This window comes from Nicotiana tabacum, chromosome 5, assembly GCF_000715075.1.
Source record: "Nicotiana tabacum cultivar K326 chromosome 5, ASM71507v2, whole genome shotgun sequence".
Taxonomy (NCBI): Eukaryota; Viridiplantae; Streptophyta; class Magnoliopsida; order Solanales; family Solanaceae; genus Nicotiana; species Nicotiana tabacum.
This window is the reverse complement of record NC_134084.1, coordinates 106,774,670-106,781,442: the sequence shown is the minus strand read 5'-3', so window position 1 is coordinate 106,781,442 and position 6,773 is coordinate 106,774,670.

Here is a 6,773-nt window from a genome sequence, read left to right as displayed (position 1 = left end):
TCCAAATATTTATACAATTAAATCACTTAAAAGATAATTATAATACTATTATACTACCTCAGTTTCAATTTAGATGAGGTAGTTAAAGTTTAAGAGAAAAAAAGAATTTTGAAATTTGTGGTCTTAAAAGTTTAAAGAATAAAAGTTTTGTGGGACTATGACATTTGCATTGTTATAAAAGCTTCTCATTAAGGATAAAATGAAGAGTTTAAAGTTGAATTATTTTCAATTATATAAATGTGTCATTCTTTTTGGAACGAACTAATAAAGAAAGTGTGTCATCTAACTTGAAACAGAGGGAGTACTAAAGGTTTGTTTGGTAAACAAGTTATCACAAGATTAATTATCCTGGGATTGTTATCTCACTTAGCTACCTTCCCATAGGGATTAAAATAACACTACTATCTTGGGATACCTAATCACAGGATTAGTTAGGCCATCTCCAACCTTGCCCCCATCCCCCATAATGGGGGAAATTTTTGGGGGAATTTAGCTCCAACTCTCCCCCATTTTTGTCCCCAAAATGGAGGATGAATAGTGTTCCCTCAAATATGGGGTACACTATTCATCTCCCTCATTACTATTCATCAATTTTTATTATTATTTAATCTTTTAATTTATCTCTTATATATATCTAATTATGTTTATGTAATGTCTTTATAATATTAATATTATATCTTAACTTTGGTGTATAATTTTGATAAATTAACTTTCGTGCATTTATTATTTTTATGTAAAATTATAAGTTAATTTTATTGTAGAATTGTTTTAATTATGGAAATTACAAATTAAATAAAAATAAAATATGGAATTTGTTTAATGGAAATTAACAAATGAAATTGAAATGAAAGATAATAATATAATATAGAAGAGAGAGAAGAATATAAAAAAGTTTGGGGAAAAAATGGGGGAATGATTGGAATAAGTTGTCCCCAAAATGGGGATTTCCCCATTGTGGGGACCAAAAATAGGGAAATCTCTATTTTGGGGACCAAAAATGGGGTAAAGGTTGGAGATGCCCTTATACCATAATTTTATTCCTACCAAACATGGAATAAATTAATCTCAAATTTAATTTTGAGATTAATTTTTCCTTATCCCTGTACTACGAGGTTTAATAATGTAAAAAAATTACACACTAACTTAAATACTTATAAATTACCTATGCAGTGATGTAGGAACGTGGAAGGGGCAGGTAGGAGGGATGTATTTGAATAGCGGGTGTGTGATTATGGTTTTTAGGTGTGGAGATAAGCAAAATCAATCATTTGTATTCGGTGCAATTTACTGCTTGGCAAGTACAAAAACATAGGTAAATACATATGGACATATAATTAAGTAATTAAAAGTCTGTTATTTTTAACAAAAGTTCGTACAGTTCAATATAATATAAGAGCGGGTAAAGATCTGAGGATCAAAATTATATCCACGTACGTGCTTGGTCCATTAGACAAGAGGGGTTGCTCTTATGTTAAGCAACCTCCACTTCCAACCAAGAGGTTGTGAGTTTGAGTCTCCCCAAGAACAAGGTGGGAAGTTTTTGGAGTGAAGGATACCGGAGGTCTATTTGAAAACAGCCTCTTTACTCCAGGGTAGGGGTTATTGTTGTTGTTGTTGTTGTTATACGTGCTTGGTCCACATATTATAATACATACACAACAAGGTGAAAATTATAGGTTCACTCTCTTAGATACACAATTTGGTGAAAATTACAGGTTCACTCATAGATATTATCAGACCCTTTGATTAATTATGAAAATAAACAATGGACAGAAATTGTAGATAGTATTTCTTTTAGATTCTACGTGAACCCAACTGATGATTCGAGTATATGACATTATGATTAATAGTGGCGAAACCAGAAAATTCAATAAGGGTGTTTAAAGTTTATTTTTTACTTAATAAAATATTTTACTTTATTCATAATATAATTTTTCGATGAAGGATGTTCAGTTAACCATCTTTGGCCGTACATAGATTCGCCCCTGATAACTAAGGTTCGTGAATTCGAACTATACACGTTTTCTGGTGGCATTGGAATTGACATAACATGTATAAATCTTTATAAATATGAGACTTAAGATTGTTCTAACAACAACGGAAATTTATATTGCTGGGATCCTTTGAAAATCATCGGGCATCCTCTAAAAGTAATATATTTCTGAAAAATTCAACACAAATATAAATGAATCATTTTAGAGAGTTCGCTCGATGAGTGACGGATTGCCAATGAGTGGCTCCGCCACTGGAGGTTGCTAGTTCAATTCCTATTAGTCACACTTAAGGATCGTGAATTCGAACTACACACGTTTTCTGGTGGCATTGAAATTGGGCAAAACAAGTATTTTTACGAATATGAGATTTTAGATTTCTTTTAGCAGCAGCAGAAATTTTATTGCTCGGATTCTTCGAAGAGCGTGCTAAATCCTCCAAAAGCAATGTATTTTTGGAGGATCCGATAAAAATATTTTCATGCAGAATGGGTAAAAATAGTGAAATACAAGGATAGAATATCAGAGTAAATTCTTTGGCAAAGAAACAGGACCATGTTACTATGTTTGCTGGCTGGCATAAGGCTTTGTTCTTTAAACCAAACAAACAGATGATGGAAGTGGGTAGGGACTGCCAGCTGACACTATACCAAATCCTACTACTATTATCCATCGGCAGGGCAAGGCTGGGGGCATACCCAGAAGCAGAGGGGGCCTCCTGAGGTTGCGTGTGTGTTCTTTTTTTCTATAGTTTATTCCATCACATAGGGGTCGTTTGGTTGGAGGTATTAGAAAAAGGTAATGCAAGCATTAACTCTATGCATTACTAATATTTTGCTTTTTACATTTTTTCAACATGTGTATTAGTTATACATCATACTTGGTATTATCCTATTCATTAGTAATGCATAGAAAATCATGGCATTAGTAATACCAAGGCTATTAATGCATGCATTAGTATGTTTAAAGACAAAATTGTCCTTAAAGTCCTTTAAAGTTAGAGAATATGGAGAGAATTTTTGTAAACAACTATTTTTTTTAAAATTATGCAATGCATTATAATTTTAATACACCATACCAAACAGTAGATAAGAAATAATATATGCACAACTAATGCTTGCATTACTAACACATGCATTACTAATCCATGCATTACTAATACACCTTACTCTACATTATTCTTATACATCCTACCAAACCAGCACATAGGAGATTGAAGAAAGACAAAAGAGCAGTGAAAATTGAACATGCTTTCCCTGCTTACACAATGGACCACTTATAAAAGTTATAATAGACCGATCGAAGTCGGTGTGCATAATTATTCCAAGTTTTTGGGCTTCATATTATTGTGTTACATTTGATATTTTAGAGGATTGCATAACTACACTTAGTGCTAGTTGTGGAACCATGTTCCATAATTAAAACATGAAATATTGTAGAATAAGTAGTGCACAATTCACGAATTGCCATTTCAATGTGTTCTACCATTTCTTCTAGGGGAATTTTCAGTAACCATTATTATTTAGTGGCTATTAACTTCTTATAGCTATTATATACATAATTATTTCCTGTAGTTACTATTCAGTTGTTACGGTAGTGTATTCGCTGTATTTGTGCTGTTATATTCATGAATACAGCAGCAAAAAGCGCCTAAAATTAGGGCAGTCCAGTTGTACGCCCATGTTTCAAATGTATTCGCGCCATGTGTTCATGAATATATTAACGACAATCACCTTAAAAATAGGTATGTTCGCGTGTCTAATAACGGAAATAATATCAATTAGCGTGATACACTCTTAATATAACTCAACAAAATCTATTCTAACATGTCTCATTATCAACCCAATTAATTAGAATAATTTTTCAGTTGTATATAACTGTTGTATTTAACTTTTGTATTTAGTGTGTTTCACTATTCTTTATTTATTGTTGCATTCATTATATTCAACGTTTGTATTTACTGTATTCACTATTTTATATTCAATATATTCAAATGTATTTGTATTAACAGTATTTTAGTTATTCCTAATACATGTTATTACTGTTGTACTCAATATATTTCATTGATTGTATTCACTGTATTTCTATTTGTATTTAATGTATTTTACTGTATTTCACTATTTTAAAATTAAATGTATTCACTGTTTATATTCTGTTCTATTTTAATGTTAGTATTCAGTGTGTTTGGATGTTTGTACGTTGTATTCATGTATATTGTATATAGTATGCATGAATACATGTGTATTCAGTTGTATTGAAAAAATACAGATCTTCGAAATACATAAATACAAGCAAAAAAATATATTTATATAAAAAAAATGTGTTTGAGTGAATTTGTACAGAATACAATGTATTTGTATCATTGTATGTGACTAAATAGCAAAAAAGAGAATAAAGTTCGTCGGAGATGGCGTTTTCCGTCCAAGAAGAGACGAAAGTTCGCCGGATATGTACAACAATTTTATGATAAGAGTTCATCACATTGCTTCTTCCGTTCGAAATATTCACTATTTTCTGTTTTCTAACTGCCTTTTACTCTATTCTAATGTCTCGTCGGCCATCGATACTAGGGCGTGTATCTTGAGTTGCTTAAAGAGAGAGAGATTCTTCTTTCTCGTCGGCCATCAATATTAGGGCTTGAGTTGCTCGGAGAGAGAGAAGGAAGAGAGAAAGAAAGAAGAAAAAATCTGAGAGATAATCTTGTGTTAATTGAAAGAAAGAGAGAGGAAGAACATAAATAGCGTTATTCATGCTTCAATGGTAGTATATACAATAAATACCTATTTTGCTATAAAATATAAAAGGTAGTTATAGAAAATAATATTTTAAAATAATTTTGGTTTATAATAAAAAGGGTATATACTTTTGCTATAAGAGGTAAAATTTTCCTTTTTTAATATATAGTCATAGCCCATCAACCACCTAAAAGGGTTTTTTTCTCTTTTAGCCCCCGCTAAAATTATTTTTATTTGATAGTCAAAAAAGTATATAAAATTTGTATAATTTATATAATATATATATATATATTTGGAGAGCAGCTTTACTTGAGTGAATAAACTTATTTGGGCAGGTAGATTCCAAAATGCCCTTTTCTTGGTAGGATGACCTATTACTATTAGCAAACAAAAGTAGGAGAACTTCAAGAAAGATGGTGCTGTCATATATGCCATAAATAATCATAAGACTGATTCAAAAATACAGGCGTCAATCATAAAGCAACAACTTGTATGTTTTTTTTTCAGTAGATCTACTTGTAGAAACAAATTTTGCTATTTCCCTGCAGAAATATAATAGTACCACTTGCTCAACAATTTCAAAGTTAGATAAAGAAAGTGCTAAAACAGAAAGGGAAAAAAAAGTACTAACATGTAAAAGGGTAAAAAGAAATTCCACAAATTTTATCAAGGATGAAAAATTGGAATACTAGTGGTAAATTTTGCCACGTGCATGACAGCAACATCATTGACATTTGGACTTTCCTGGTTCTATAATTAATGTTATGAGATATGATAGGATGAGGAAAATAACAAAAAGGAGGCAAAAAGAGACGAAAAATTAAATAGAGAAATCCCCAGATCTACTTCACTTTCCAATAAGCACAAGGAAATTTAATAAAGAGATAAGATTTGTCCAATGGTAGACTGCATATTTCCTTTTTGCTTTCGTGTTTCAATTTCCTCCACTTGTCTTTTCGTCATGTTATCACACTCACTTGTTTCAGTTTCCTGTTTTTTTTTTTTTTTTTAAAATTCCGTTATTTGCTTGACATTTCTTTATATTTGGTTTAGGAGGTATTGAATTTATGAAATTTAGATTTGGAGAATTGTACGAGCTTGATACATAAGGTAAAATGAGTTTGATTACACTGGTTTGATTCACAGGATAAATTAGGAGATGACGACTTATCTTGCAGCTTTGAGCTTTGTACGACTTAACTTACATCTTCAGCTTTGTTTCTTTAAGAAGGAGCGGAGCCAGTATTTAAATTTTATGGTTCGAGATTATAGTATATTTAAATTACTAGGTTTTAAATTAAAATTTATACATATGTAATAGAATTTTTAAAACAAATGCAGAGTTTGGACCAAATAAGATACTGAGTTCGATCGAACCCGTATCTCACCAAGACATAAGGCAGATCTCACATAATCTTCTTTGTCTTACATAAAAAGGCAACCTGTTGCACTAAGCTTCCACTATCCACAGAGTCCAGAAAAAGGCCGGACCACAAAGGTTCATTGTACGCAACCTTATCCTTCTTTATGCCATACCTAGAGAATAAAGTGATCGCATCCTTCTTTTAAATATAAATCCACTCTCTAACTCTTATAATGTTGGATTGAAATGAATTTAAATTGAATGATATGAACAATTAAGATTTAAATAATCGACCTCAACTTACTTGGCTAGCGTTTGGCCATACATTCCCAAATTTATTTTAAAAAATCTGATTTGGGTGAAATTTAGTTTGAAGATGAGTGTGTTTGGACATACATTTTCAAAACATATTTCCCAAATTTATTTTGGAAAAACATGTATTATTAGGGATTTGGCCCAAAACCAGCTATTGAGTTGGTTTTGGGATTTGGGATTTGAGATTTTGCCAAAATATAGGCAAAATCTATGGCCAAACATGTATTTGTCAAATAAAATTCAAATTTATCTTGGCAAAATTTATGGCCAAACGGGTCCTTAGTTTGAGGCGTAAAAATCTATTCCTGTCATCAAACACCGTTGACATGTACTATAGTTGGAAATTTTTGTTCCCGTTTTAAGAATTTT